The 16,002-nt window shown below is 38.9% G+C and overlaps 1 long non-coding RNA gene across 1 annotated transcript; it reads right to left on the bottom strand.

The window, feature by feature from the left end:
* Window positions 1-2,211: 2,211 nt before the first annotated feature.
* LOC139041835 (uncharacterized) lies at window positions 2,212-6,574 on the bottom strand. Its single transcript, XR_011497823.1, has 3 exons — window positions 6,394-6,574; window positions 5,342-5,471; window positions 2,212-5,190 (listed from the first exon to the last, which is right to left on the bottom strand). It is a non-coding gene; the product is annotated as an uncharacterized lncRNA (long non-coding RNA).
* Window positions 6,575-16,002: the final 9,428 nt, after the last annotated feature.

Below are 16,002 nucleotides of genomic sequence, written 5' to 3' on the forward strand. Positions count from 1 at the left end.
AAGAACAACATAAAATTCACAATGAATGCCATTAAATGAAGCTAACCAGGCATGCAAAGAAGCAGGAAATAAGATAACAATCCAATGAAAACAGAAACAGGTCCAGAAAATAGACCAAGAAGTTAAAAAGATAATGAAACTAGCAGACAACTATGTTAAAATAGCAATTATAAATGTGCTCCATATGTTCAAGAAGGTAGAGGAAAACGAATATGATGAGGAGAGAAATAACCCAAATGGAACTTCTAAAGCTGAAAAATACAATATCTGAAACGGAAAATAGAGTTGAATGGGGTCAATAGCTGATTAGATGGTGTCGAGGAAAAATTAGTGAACTTTCAGACATACAAACTATCTAAAACAAAGCACAGAGAGAAAAAAAAAGACTGAGACAAATGAAGAGAGCACTAGTGACTTGAAGGACAACATCAAGCATGTAGCAGACTTACAATTGGGGACCCAGATGGGGGTGAAGGTGGGGGCAGAAAACTATTCTACAAAATACAGCTAAATATGTTTCCAAATTTTATGATAAACAGAAACTTTAAAAACAAACCAGAGGAAAAAGGACTCATTATGTTGGGTGACAAAAAGAAGAATTACCACAGATTTCTTGTCAGAAATCATGCAAACTAAAAGGTAACTTCAAAGTTTTGAAAGAAAAAAACACCTTGAATTTTATGCTACTGACAATATTTTTTTTTTAAAGATTTAATTCTTTTCCTTTTTTCTCCCCAAACCCCCCTGGTACATAGTTGTGTATTCTTTGTTGTGGGCCCTTCTAGTTGTGGCATGTGGGACGCTGCCTCAGCGTGGTTTGATGAGCGGTGCCATGTCCGTGCCCAGGATTTGAACCAACGAAACACTGGGCCGCCTGCAGCGGAGCGCGCAAACTTAACCACTTGGCCACGGGGCCAGCCCCTATGCTACTGACAATATTTTTAAAACAAATATTTTAAAACAAAGGCAAATGATGACTTTTCACACACACACACACACACACACACACAACTGAGGAAATTTGTCAGTAGTGGACTTGTACAACAAAAAATGCTAAAGAAAATTCTTTAGGCAGAAGGTTTATAACTGTTATATTTTTCTTATCGATGATACCTCTTTATAAATGTTGACATTCTTCCTTTAGTCTGATGTATTTTATATGAAATTTACTTTATCTGAAATCAATGTTGCCGTTTTTACTTATTTTACTTTATTTTTGCCAAACCTCGCTGCTCTGATATTGTCATTGGTACTTTTTCTAAGAGATTTCCTTGGGCACACCCATTCCGAGGAGGATAGTTTGAATGCTGCTTCACAGATTACTCTGCAGTGTTTGCCTTACTTTGAATGGAATTTCAGGCAATTTATAGCAGTTGTTTCAATTATGATCTCCATATTGGGATCTTGCTTTTTCCTATGTCAAAATATGAAAGACACCAAAAGAATTAGTTTTTCGCCAGCTGATTCCATTAGTTCCTGGGGCATTGACCGTCTTCCCATTTCATAGGACATTATACTCATCCGTTATATTGATGATATCGTGATGACAGGACAAGAAAATTTGCTTGTAGGCTAGGTGCCTTAGAGTACATGTACCCCTGAAAACACAGGGGGCTGACGCCTCACTAAGTTTTTTGGAATCCAGGAGTCTCAGGCACGAAGAGATGGATCTCTTTACTAAAGTAAAGAACAAGTTGCACCCTTCAAAGTTTAGTGGGCCTGTTTAAATTTTGGAGGCAATGTTTTCCACATATCAGGGTACCACTGAATTTATTGACTGGATGACCTAAAAAGCTGCCAGCTTTGAGTAAGGCGCAGAGCGAGAGAAGGCTCTCCGGCTGGCCCAGGCTGCAGTGCAAGCAGCCCAACCACTCGGCTCTTGTGTCCAAGGGAATCCCGTGTTAATTAAGTGTCTGTGGAGGGTCCAAATGCTGTGGCAAGCCCTGATAAGAGAATTGCAGAGGAGACTCATACCTTTGATTCTAGAGGTAGCTAGGATGGCAATCTGGCTCCCTTCAATTTCTGCCTCTTGGCTCCTCCATCATCAAGGAAGCTGGCAGGAGCTTGCTTGGTCTGAGTCATGCACAGCTCCTTCTGCCCCCTTCCTCCTGATGGAGAAGTCTGGAAGGCATTGTGTAAACTTCTCAGGAACCCCAGCAGAGCATAGCATCGATACCATATCGCCAAAGACAACCGGGCACACACCAGTGGCTGGATAAGTTGGGTTTAATGTTTGTTGCAGACAGAGAGAACATACCACATGGGGAACTGTGGGACATCTCCGTAAAAGGTGATTGGAGAGGACTTACAGAATTTTCAGCTGTCAGGTATTTTGGAGAGAGTTCAAGACAGCAGGGCTTTGCTCTGGATTGGGTGCTGTCAGGAAGCAAGGATAATTCTGTGACTGGGTATCTTCAATCTCTGTAAGGTAGGAGGAATAAAGTGAGGCCACATCTGTAACTGGTGAAGAAGTAGCAGTCACTCATATTAGTGACGTTAAAGAGAAGCTTGGTCATTTTTATGGCTTGGACAATGTTTGTGTTTTTTTCTGTTTTCAGACATAATTATGAAGTAAACTTGTTGTCCTAATCCGTTACAATCACAGAGTGGCCTTGACTGATGTCGATGTTCTGTAAAAGTACTCCTGTCTAACAGGAGAACATCGAGACCTGGCTGTGAGTGGCAGGTCCTAGCAAAACCAAAGTCTAGCTGATAGTTCCAGGCCAATCCTGCCTGTCAGGGGCTGATTTTCTCTCTTTCAAGAGCCACCGTTCACAGCATCGATCTCAATACCACTCCTTTATCCTGGCTTTTTATTCTTGCCTGTCTCCTTCATCCTGGTCCCTCACTGGTCCTCCTTGGAAGGCAAATCTGGTTCACTTCACTTTATCCCAAACTGCACCTCATCCTTCTTCAGGTGTGCTAACTGAAGTGAAGATGCTCTTTTATGGAAAAAACAATATTCTACATAGTATTGTCCTTTTGGTTGGGGCAGTTTAGGGTTGATTCCTGGCAGGAGTTTCCTGTGGTGGCCGTGTGAAGAGCGTGGTGCCGTGGTGACACCAGCAGCAGCGTCTGTCAGACTTGTCCTGGGCGTGGTGACCAAAGACCAGACACTCAGCACATCCCACAACCTTCCCAATGCCTTGTTCCTACATCAGCCTCTGGAATGAAACTCTAATCCTGGATAAAAAGAAGCAGGTATGGAAGTTCCGATTTTACCAAGGAAAAGTTTAGAATGAACCAAGTGTTTTATGTGTTGGCTAATATTATGTTTCTACCACCAAAAAGGCTTGAGACAGAAAATAGGTTCAGTGACCCAGAAAATAAAGAAAATGTCTGCTCCCAAATTTGTGGTATGATAATTCAGACTTAGTATTGACAGTGGCTGGATGGGGGCGTGGCCTAAGAGGGAGAGGAGAGGAAACCCAGGTTATTTAAATTTTCTTATCTGTACTTTTTGCATATTTAAAATTTTTTTCTACAACAAATATGTATTACTTTTGTAATCAGAAAAATATAAGCATTACTTTAGAGGAATCTCATCAAAGCAAATACAGTACTGGAAGGTCAGTATTAAGCACCAGTGACTGGCATTAACTTGTACTATACAGATATGATTACTAAATTTATCTTAATAGAAATTGTAACTGATTAAAACACTTAAATTAGTCTTGATATTGTCTCAGCTAATAATGCCAACGCATACTATAAAACAGAGAATTCTTAACCTTTTTACAAACTCTTGAAAATAAGAAGCAAAATTCTTGCCTCTTGGCCATAAGTATTAGCAGTTTTGGAAGCTACTAATGAGCTCATGCTTATTTGTCATCAAAGCTGTGATCACACACATCTCATGACGTTAAGCAAGTAATAATTCGATGGCAATATCCTAAGTTCTTGAGGGCGGGTACATAGACACTCAGATGGGTCCCACAGGAAGGGTTGACATTCACTCTTGTGGGCAGTGGGGGCTGGGAGAATCTGTTTTCAACTCTGACGGCGACCAGGAAATGTCTCTTTCTACCAAAAGAAGTCTTATTCTATGAAACCTCCTTTCCATTTGCACAGTATGGAAAGCCAGTTTCATGCAGGGGCTGAAGCAGAGGGGCCTGCCCGCTGTGAGGGGACAGACGGACCATGGGAGAGACTGAGTGTGACAACTGGGTGGAGAGCGTAGAGGTGGATTCAGGACCTCCCATGAACGTCAACTAATACAGACTCACTACCTAATGATTCAGAAAGTGAACAAAGACTAATGTGGAGAGAAAAAACAGGGCTTCTGAGACAATGCCTTGGAGTGAGATAAGAGTGACAAGGGGTAGAAGGTACAGGGAGGACCCAATGACATCAGATTGAGCCCTCAGCTGGAATTCAGTTATCTGGAAGCCCCTGCAACTGCACTTGTAAAGTATGGGTATAGATTAGATGACAAAATGAAAATTTCAGCATATTACTAATATAATCAATATGATTACAAAGGTAAACTACAGATTGGGAAAATATTGGCCACAAAACAGCTAACATTTCTTTCTCTCTGAGTATGCGTCCAGTACTGTGCCGAGCGGTTTACCTGCTTCGGTACGTTTAATTCTCATGATAGCACTTTGAGGTCGGGACGAGTATTTCCCTCACTTGGAGAACTGATGTTCAGAAAGACCAAGCAACTTTCTCAGGGTCCACAGCAAATAATTGGCTGGGTTGCATTCAGACCCAGATGTCTTACTCCAGCGTCTGTGTTCTTAATTGTTGCATAGACTGTCTTTCCAAACTGACCAAAGGTCATCACCAAAGCTTTTGTGGAGGAACTGGAAAGTCATCAGAATCTATTGCATATGCCTTCAAGTTTAGAGAGTACGAGTGGGTAGAGGAAATTTTAGTGTGGACTCAGCATTTTGCAACAGATTTTTTTTTTTCTGGTTATTTGCAAGTTCTCAAGGTATAGGACACTTTCAGATACTGATATTCGTGGATACCTGGATCCTGTGGACTGCACCAAGTATTCAATGAGAGGTTCTGGGGCCTAGACTGACAGGAAGGGTAATGGACTCAGAATTCTGTCTCAGCAAGGTTCATTCCTCTCTGGGAGGCCGCGCTTCACACTCACACAGCGTGACGTGCTACCCCAGAGATTCTGAGCAGTTGACAGTCGTAGAGCTTCTACATTGAAAGGTTGTGCAGTGAATCAATCTGTTTTGGAATCAAATAAATATCACGTAAATTTGGAAATAGATACAATTATAGAGGGTTATAAGGCAATAAAGTGAGCACCCAAAACATGAGAATGCTTTTAAATTTCAACTGAAAACCCATTCGTTTGGAAAGTACTTGTATTACTTACATTAAGTAAGTATTTTGCAAGAATAGGAACGTTTCCAGCACTTTTAATGGGGTATTCCTCCCTGGCTTGGCTGAGGCGTGAGGACCACAGGGTCCACTTTTAATGGTGGGGCTGAGGTACTTCTTTCTTCCTGTGATGAGAGATGAAAAGAAGCAATGCAAGATAAATAAACTTGTTCTAATCTAAAGAATCTAACACGACAGATTTTACAAATGCTCATGTTTTAATTTTAGACAAATTATTCTACCTAACCTCACCTTTCTCATTGCAAGTTAATATTGATATTTGACACATCAGATGATTAGATATTTCTAACAGTTGATTCCTTTGGCTATCATGCTCATTCTTTTACTCAATGAAGAGTAACTGAAAGCGGTCAATGGGCCAAGCTCACTTCTGGTTCTGGAAAGACAGTTAGTCACAAGGCAGACAGGATCCCTGCCCTTTTGGAGCAAATGCTCTCATGGGGAAAGCTAGATGTACTCAAAATTTAAAATCTGTATTTATCAGATAGTGATGAGCATTCTAGGCTGAGTCCTATGATAGGGAGGGCCCTGGGCTCCTATGGAGTTGGCAGTCAGAGGAGACCCGAGCACCTAGCAGGGACCTCTTGTCAAAGAGCATCCCAGGCAGAGCCCCTGATAGAGCCGCCAGCCAAGGACCAACAAGCAGGCTGTTTCAGAAAGAGATTGTACGAATCACAGATTACTTTCTCTAGACAAAATAACCAAGAGATTACCTAGCCTCCCCCTTCTGTTGGATAGGCCCCCGTTCCATCCTCACAAATGGGTCACCTACACAGAGTTTGGTAACACTGGTTTTTATTAAGTACTCACAAAGATGGCAGAAACAACAGAGTTGGCAATCTTGCATAGTAAACAGAAGACTGGTCTGTAGGTGAGCCAGAGAAGCTTAGGAATACAGCTGTGGCCAGTTTGATAGCTAATATGTTAATTCTGTTAATGATCAGTTCAGAGTTCATAGTTAATCCTCTATTAAACCCCGAAAGAGAAAGAATACAATAAAGATGACACAGATGACATGGAGCCCACCTTCTTATTAGCACACCTTGCTGAGAAAATATGCTTCCTCACGCGCAGGTTAAATGCTGTGTGCTGTTCATGGGCGCTATCTGGAGGGCCACTCTTCTGGATGTTTCCATCACAAGTGCATTCCAGCGGCACTGGCCCAAGCCTGTTTATTTCCACCTTGTAGCTCACGTGGTTTTACTCTGGTGCTGATGTGCGCAACTGTGGTTGTTTCTGTGGCTTTCTCACAGGCTCTGCAGAGTTACAGATCGTGCAAAAGGTCGTAGGTCAGTTTATCTTTCCAGATACAGAACAAAGTCAAACTCCTCTAAAATGCTGGTGCTTAGCAAAGTAATCTTGTAAGTTTAGTTTGCCTTCCCACGATGAAAAACAAAGAACAAACAAACAAAAAACTTAAAAAATAAAATCAGAAATCATTAGTGCAGGACAGACTCCTGAGCCTGTGGAGAAAGAAAACGCCACGCACACACAGTCCCTCAATGATGCTGCTGCTCCAGTCTCTCTCTTTTTGTAGTATTCTTAGCCATGCTTTTTCTGAAGCCTGAGAACATTTTGTGGTATTTTTGATGGGAGAAAGGACAAGATAACACACTTTAGGTCTTTAACTCATAGTAACTGGTGGACAGAGAGAAAGATAATTGTGTCCTTGTAACTCAGCAATGGTAAGTGATCCAGGTTGTGAATCTATTGGTGATTCATGAATATTGAGAAATATCTTCTGATAAAGAGAATTGAGGGAGCATCCTAGTGGATGTAGCAAATTAGCCATTTCCAGTCTCAAAATCTCCTTTTAATGTTTTAAGAGAAATTAAGATTTTGGTGAGAGAGGTTTCCCTTTTTGGGGGGACTTCCTCTTCCTCCTTCTGTCTCTTGATGATAAATTCCGTCTCAGGGTGCAAGGTAACTCTTTCTTTTTCTCTTTAACTGCAAAATATTTGTTTTTAAAGAAAGAAACACTTAGAATAATAATTTCTGTTATGAAATGGCAGACCTGGAAGCTGTGTTACCTCATGTCCTCCTCAAGCCTACCGCGCGTCAGGCTCTCGGATCCCTGCTTCGCATACCTCAGTGTGCCTCTGACTCATTCCGGAGGTTATTAAAATGCAGATTGTGATTCAGAAGGGCTGGGATGGCGCCTGAGAATCTGCATTTATGACAAGCTCCCAGGTGACGTTGATACTGCTGGTCTGTGGGCCACAATTGGAGTAGCAAGGAGAGAGAGCTTTTAGACATTACTAATGCAGAGGTCACCTTCACCACAGACTCGGATTCATTGTCTCTAACGTGGGGTCTGGGAATCTGCACGTTACAGAAACAACACGTGATTTTAACGCAGATAATCCAAGAACCAGAGTTCCGTCTAGTGGGAAGGCGGTGTCAGTCCTGATCGAGTCTTAGAATCTCCTGCAGATCTTTAAGGACGCGATCTTCGGCCTCCATGGTCTTAAAGTCCTTACAGCTGATGCTGATATAAAGCACCACTATTCCCAGGATTCAGGAAGAAACGCTGTCATTGTATAAAATTCATGAAATTGTGTGAGATTTTGGGCGTGTGAGCAGTCGCAGGGGTGATAGTGCCTAGCTATCAATTAATTTTTGGAAGAGGTAAAATCCCTGAAACATTACAATCCACCGACTGAAAAAAGTCTAGAGAAAGATGACTTTTTTCCAAAGGGATCCTTTATAAAATGTTGTATAATAACTTTTAAACTATTGAACTCCTCTATTGTGTTTAATGCATGACAGTCCATCTCATCTTAGACACCATTGATTGTAAGATACACAATTATTTCATGTATCACTAAGGTATAAAGAATGCCTCCAATTAAACAATGACGTAACATTTATTATAAGATGCATTCTGGGGGCCGGCCCGGTGGCACAGCGGGTGGGTGCACAGGTTCCGCTTCGGTGGCCCGGAGTTCACTGGTTGGGATCCCGGGTGCCGACATGGCACCGCTTGACACACCATGCTGTGGCAGGCGTCCCACATATAAAGTAGAGGAAGACGGGCATGGATGTTAGCTCAGGGCCAGTCTTCCTCAGCAAAAAGAGGAGGACTAGCAGCAGTTAGCTCAGGGCTAATCTTCCTTTTGAAAAAAAAAGATGCATTCTGATTTCAAAGAAGTTAAAAAATTTTTTAAACTATGCTCTGGAGCCAATGAAATATACTGTTCAATTATGGAAATTCTCTGTAGAACTTTTCAGGTAAACGTGGATTATCTAAAAGGAGTTCAGATTTTTGTATATATCACTCATTTTTATTACAATGTTACTATTATGGATGATGTATAGCTAAGGTGAAAACAGTTTTAATTCTGTACAGGAAAAAAAAGTGGTAGACATCAGTCTCTGATATTCTCCTTTATTTCATTATTTAAATTTAGTTTTAGAGGTTTAAAGCGTAATTTTACAAATTCTTAGCATTTTATTAAATAACAACACCTAAAATATATATACAATTATTTTTCTTATAAACTATAGTAACAATTAGAACAAAATAAAAAATATGACTTGGAGGATATTTTACCCATTTGCTTACGTTCCTCCTACAATCTGCACCTTGCTCTCTTTTAACATTGGGGCTGACAGTTGAGCGGATCTGGATTTTTACAGTTGTCCACTAGCACCTAGAGGGAGACGCTGGCCAGCATGTAAGCTAGAAGCTCTTGACTGAGAGAACAGAGTTCTTAAGGCTTCCAGAAGAAGAGATTTCAGTATTCACCAGCAGGCTTTACTATCTAAAACAGAATTTTACTGATTTGTAACATTTTTCACCAAAAACTTCATCTACTTTGTAAATAGTCAGTCCTCTCAGTTCGAATAGGTTTGATGATTTGTGTATGATTTTTTCATGAAAAAGAATCATAAGGAATATTTTGAAAATTTACAACTAAGAAGAGACTGAAAATCCTTGATGTAATCTCTGCTTTCAGTTTCTGAATAAAAGTTTTGCAGAATATATAAAGTATGAAATAAAGTATTCCACATTTTAAAACAAAAACATTTCCTTTCTGATCTATGTATAATGTTATTTACTTCAGAGAAGTTTCTCAAAGGTTATACAGTTGTCTACTCAAGAGAATCAATTGAAAATTTACTGAAATTGACAGTTTAAGAAAATGACTAGTTACAAACTCAATATATTTTTAATAGAAGGAATGTCCAGTTAGAAATTCTAATGAAAAGGAGCCCTTTTGTAGTAACAACAAAAATTATTTACTGCTTAGGAACAAATTTAAGTAAAGAGATAAAAACCTGTATGATGAAAAACTCCAAAAGATTAGTGATGAGGTTTAACAATACTTGAATTATGTAAAAGATATGCCATGTCTCTACATGAAAAGACTAAGTATCATAAAATAGTCATTTTCTCTAAATTAATCAGATGCAAATGATATTTTTTGAAAATTCTGACAAATACTTCTAAATTTAATTTGAAAGAAAAAGCCTCTAAAATGCCCTACACAAATTTTTGTAGTAAAAGGAGTGATAGATATGGACTTTCTCACCAAGATTTAAAATTGTATCAAATTGATAAAATATAAACCACTGAGTCACTTGAATAGACATATATTAATGAATCAATGATACAGAACGTCTAGGAAAAATTCAAGCATTTTGGGAAAATTTACTACATGAGGCACATTTATTTCAAATTGATGGAACAAACATAAATTATTCAGTAAATGGTGTTGAAACAACTGTCTGTTTAAAAAAACAATGTTGATTCTTTACCTCATACCTTTATACCAAAATATATTCCAGAGATAATAAATATTTAACAGAAACAATATAAGTCTTAAAAGAAAATATAGATCAATATTTTTTAAATCTTGAGGTAGGAGGAAGAGCTCTCCAAGGAGGTCACCAAAGGTAAAATTAACGAAGGAAAATATAGACAGATTTCACTACATGAACTAAAATCTTTGTTGGCTAAAATCAGCATACAAGGTTAGAAGATGAATAATAAATTACAAAAATATTACAACATGTATAATAATGAGATATACTATTACTGTTTAAGGAGCTATTACAAACCAGGAATAACAAGGCAACCACCCTAACCAGAATGATGGGTGACATGAGCAGAACCATAAAAGAAGAAACGTAAAGGTCCAACAAGCATAAAAGTTAGCCAAATAAGATGAAATTAGAGTAGTTATTGTATCAGTTAACCATTTCTGTGTGACAAACATTCCCAAAACTGAATGACAAAAACAATGCTTTGTTATCAGAACTTACAGGTCCTTTGGTTGGCTGGGTTTTCTGCACTAGGATGGTCTCTGCTGGGCTTGCTTCTGGTTCTGTGTGTAGCTGGGGCCTGTCCCTCGGCGGGGCTTGCCTGGGAGAGTTTAGCTGGGATAGTTCTGCAAAAGTGCAAGAGTGCAAGCCCAGCTGGGCAAGTGTTTATCAAGCCTCTGCTTGTGTCATATCCACCATCGCATCCCTGAACCACACAAATGACCTGACCAAGCTCAGAATCGTGGAGCAGGGAAATTTCTTTTATCTTTCAGTAGGAGGGATTGCAAAGCCACATGGTAAAGGACATGACTACAGGCAGGAGCAAAGATTTGGGGTCATTAATGCAATCGACTAGACATCATCTCTTGCACGTTGGCTTGTAGAGATCTTTTCAGAGCTTATACTATTCCGTGTTGGAAAATGGGCACTCCCACCTACTGCCGTCCGTGGGAGTGCGAATGGACAAAGAGCTGAGAGACACTTTGAGAGTATGCTTCAAAGTTCTTTTTAAAGGGTGTATTTTTGACCCAACAATTACATTTTTAAGGATTTATTGCAGAAAAATAGTCAAACATGGAAAGCTGCGTAAGTATACACTCGGCTAATGTAGGGCGAGTTGTACATGTAAGGTCATACTTTTACTGGTAGTTGGCATCACTTTTGATGGATTGATACGTGGGCCTGTTATATGTTTTGAATATCATCTCTGAGTATGAGGATATTGATCATTGATTGTTTGTAATAGTAAACACTTGGAAATGTTCTAAATTCCGTTGGTATAAAATTGGTGAAAATATATGTTGGTATGTCCACACATTGTGTTACTAGAGAACCATTAAGGTAATGATGTTTATATTTATCGTCATGAAAGAAATCCATGTTACATTGATTAAGTGAAAGCAGGGGCCTGTTTCAATCATACATATGGTTATATGTGCATTAAGTATGCAGAAAGGTATGGATCAAGGTATTTCTAAGTAGAGGACTAGGGGTGATTTTATTACTGTTATTTATTTGTATTTTCATAAAGGGCCTTTTTTATAACTATAAAAAGACTGAAAATCTATTTCTACTTTTAAAAAATGATATTGAAGATTTCATTATAATAAGCTTGGGGGAAAATATACTGGTAATGATACACGGCATCGAGAATTCCAAACCTTCCATGGAGAAGGGCTACAGTTTTTAAAGGACTGGACTGTGTTGTCCCGTCACGTCACAGCTGATAGCCTGTTCCTTTTCAAGCAAAGGGACATGACTCAATAAAATTAGTAGGAGAAATTCAAATGTACAGAAAGAGGAGTATTAGTATTTTTATAATAAACTATAGTACTTTTATACTGTTATATGCACTTGCACACCCAGCTATGGTTTCCATAAAAATAGTGCCTGCTGGGTTCTGCGGAGGGAGGAACTATCTCCGGGTTTATGGTAAAGTCATTCTGGAGGTGGCGAAGGCCAGTGTGGAAGGGATACCACATTTGCCATGCTTGCTTTCATGCTTAATTAAAAAATTGACTCTCATAGGATGAATTGAACATCGTTAGGAGTCAGAAAACATTCCTGTTTCTCAATATACTTTTCATCTGTCACATGACATTGATGAAGGACCCTCCTCTTAGCATGAGACTCATTAATCAACCAAAGCTATGTAGAATGTGTCCTTTTTAATGCAGACATTTAATAAACTAATGAGTAGTAGTTAAAAATAAAACTTTCCAAGAATCATCTCATTTATTATATACTTTGAGGATCCACTGAATATTTTCTGCTTTTGAGTACCAAGTAAGAAAATTAATTTAGAGCTTAACTAGCCTTAATATATATATACACATATATATGTATTCTAAAGAAAAGCAGCAGCAGCTGATTTTATTTTATTTTTTGAAACAATGAGAGACTACTGGGGGTGGAGGCAGGCAAGCAGGTAATGAAGAATTCTTCAATTTTTGTTGGAAAAATCCATAATTTAAATGACAGACTTTGCAGATGAGAGATCAGTGTTCCATAGGTTCTGATTTCAAAGTTCTGTATGAGATTTCACTTGAAAAGTGAGTTCTATTGCAAAAGTAATTTTGAGAAATCTTAGATTTGTTCCACGTCTATAACGTGTCCATGAAGAAACAGATTCAGAGTAGCTGTAGCTGATTCAGAGTAGCTGCTGTAGGTCAGTGAGGTTGACACCTGGCAAGTGTAATTGCACAGCATGCTTTCACATCCTTGTCACATTTGGTCAGCACAGCAGTCGTCCCCCGGGCTGAGTAGACCACCGTTTGCTGGACGAGGAAATTGACACTCCGAGGGTTCCCGAGGCCCACCCAAGAGCTGGTACGCCCATCTCCACTCCTGGTCCTGCTTTCCCCCCCCCATTCCTTCTCCCAAGCACTTTCCACCTCACCAGGCTGCCTCCTCTCCCTCGTGGTTCTCTACGTTTGTACGTGCCTCAAACCGGGGAAGTAATTCATAGTATTTTAAAAGACTTCCATGAAACTACTCTTATTGGAAATGATTGATCTCGAAACAGCAGTCTGTGTATGAATATGTCCAATAATGGCAAATTCTAACCAGTGAGCCCTCAGAACAGCATGAAACTTTTACTTAGCAATTTTACAAGACTAGTGTGGAGGGTGCGTGTGCAAATTGCTACGTGTTTTTCTTCTATAGCAGGTTTTAATAAATGGTATATTTGTAACTTTAAAAGTTATATTAAAGACCTGTAATGTGACCACTGTAGCATTATAGGCTTAAAGGTTCTTTATTTTCATAACAAACCATAATGATATTCTTGACTTCGAATTGATCTTTGTGTAGTGCATTGTATTCTTTTGAAGTGAACTAAATTTCTATAGATTCTATATGTTTATTGAAAACATTTGCTTAGTTCAATTATAACTCTTAGGAGTGAGGGTGGTGGATGGGGCTTCCAATGGTGTGCGCCCTCCCTGTGGACGGAGGCATGCCTAAAAACCTGCATTGGACTCTCAAGGATCTATTAGCAGAGGCGTCAGGGAGTCTGGAAAAAGCACACATTTTAAGAGAAGAGTCTGATTCAACATCTGTTTCATAAGGGTCTTATGACGTCCTAAGAAACAAAAAATAAAATAAATGATAATTGCCACATTAGATCCCACTATCTGTATCTACCAGATTTTTTTAACCACTCCTCTGTCATTAGACATTTAAGACACTTAAAATGTTTCTGGATCTTTGCTATTGTTTAAAATAAGACTGAAATGAGCATCTTTGTGCGTGTGTCTTCGCATGCACCTCTGATAATTTCCATAGGAGAAACTCCTATAAATGACATTGTACTAATTTATATTTTCACCAATTTAAAATAATCCTTGTACTGTCAAATTTCACTCATACTGAATTGTATATTATTTTATTAACATTACTGGCAAAAAATAGTATCTCAGTATATTAACTTGTGTATTTTCCATTTTACACAGAATGAATTTTTTTCATATACTTACTAGTATGTTTTGGTCATCTGTAAGTGACCCGGGAGTCTATATCTTTCTATATCTCTGATTTATGTAAAACCTATGTGGAATCACAGAACCTGTGACGTTAACACGGGTTATCTCTGAGTTGAAGGATGGTGGTATTTGTTTTGTTTAAACTCTTCATTGGGTTTCTGACCGTATGAGATTTTATAATAAAAAATATGAAATACCAAATGGTCAGTGTCTCCTTCCTTGCAAGCAAAATACATAAAATATAACAAAAGACGTGGATTATCTAGCATATATGAAGTTTCATTGTTTTTCCAAGACTTACTCAACGTACGAAGGATTTCAGTCTGTAGAAGCAGTGCCCACATGACTTGCCTCAAAGGGGTCATTGTTCAGCTCTATAGCAGTGTGAAAGGGGCAGAACTAAGAAGAATTCTCACTGAGAAGATAGAAAAACTATCTTTTGAAGACAGCTCCAGCATTTGTGCGATGCCAGCCCCCTAACACATGGAAGAGGCCATAGAGTGATGTAGTTAGGTTCACAGACCCTGGAATCTACTTGAGTATCACTCCGAGCTTTACCAAGTACTTCTTGGATGACCTTGAGCAAGATAGTTTATTGTGTGCCTCAGTTTCCTCATCTGTGGAATGAGGATATAAGCAAAACCTACATCTTAAGGTATTATAAAGATTAAATGAAGAGCTCTTTAGCTCTCCTTCCATTCTGAATGACAACCTTGATGGATAGAGTAGTCTTGGCTGTAGCATTTTTTCCTTTTAGCACTTTAAATACATCATGCCATTCTCTTCTCTCCTGTAGGGTCTCGCCTGAGAAGTCTGCTGATAGCCTTATGGGTTTCCCTTTGTATGTCACTTGTGGCCTGTCTCTTGCTGCTTTTAGGATTCTCTCTTTATCTTTAATTTTGGACATTTTAATTATAATGTGTCTTGGTGTGGGCCTCTTTGGGCTTATCTTGTTTGGAGCTCTCTGTGCTTCCTGTACTTGAATGTCTGTTTCCTTCCTTAGATTAGGAAAATTTTCATCTATTATTCCTTCAAATAAATTTTCTGCTCCATTGTCTCTCTCTTCTCCTTCTAGGGCACCTATAATCCGAATGTTAGCATGCTTGATATTCTCCCAGAGTTCCCTTAGACTGTTCTCATTCTGTCTAATTCTTTTTTCTTTTTTCTGTTCCGCTTGGGTGATTTCCTCTAGTCTTTCATCTAGCTCACTGATCTGTTCTTCTGCATCCTCTACTCTGCTATTGAGTCCCTCTAGTGAATTTTTCATTTCCAGTACTGTATTCTTCATTTCTGATTTTTTTTTTTATATCTTCCAGTTCTTTGCTGATGAGCTCACTGTGTTCATCCAGTCTTCTCCCAATATCTGTGAGCATCCTTATAGGGGAAGGGGGGAGGGCAAAAGGAGTGATTAGGCTCACATGTGAGGGGATGGACTATAATTAGTTTTTGAGTGGTGAACATGATACAATCTACACAGAATTCAAAATATATTATGATGTGCATCCAAAAGCTATATAATGTTATAATCCAATGTTACTGCAATTAAATAAAAAAAATTAAATGAGGTACTGTACAGAAAGGATCTAGAAATCCTGGCATTTACTAAATTCTTTTAGTGATCATTATCATAATCAGGGCCTTCTCACATGTTTACTAAACTTCAGTTTCCCACAGAACACAATTACCAAATAGTGGAATGGGGATGAGGGTGGTTGAAATTATAATTTCCTTGGCCTTTTGTGAACCAAGGCACTGAAATCACACAAACAAAGGTAGAGCTGTGGAAAAGCATAAACTATGTTCAGGGACTAGTAGAAAAATCTAGGTAATCCATAACATGATGCTATTCTAATATGTTACTAATTATTAATTAATATTATTAACT

The sequence above is a fragment of the Equus asinus genome, chromosome 24 (genome assembly GCF_041296235.1).
Source record: "Equus asinus isolate D_3611 breed Donkey chromosome 24, EquAss-T2T_v2, whole genome shotgun sequence".
In the NCBI taxonomy this organism is placed as follows: Eukaryota; Metazoa; Chordata; class Mammalia; order Perissodactyla; family Equidae; genus Equus; species Equus asinus.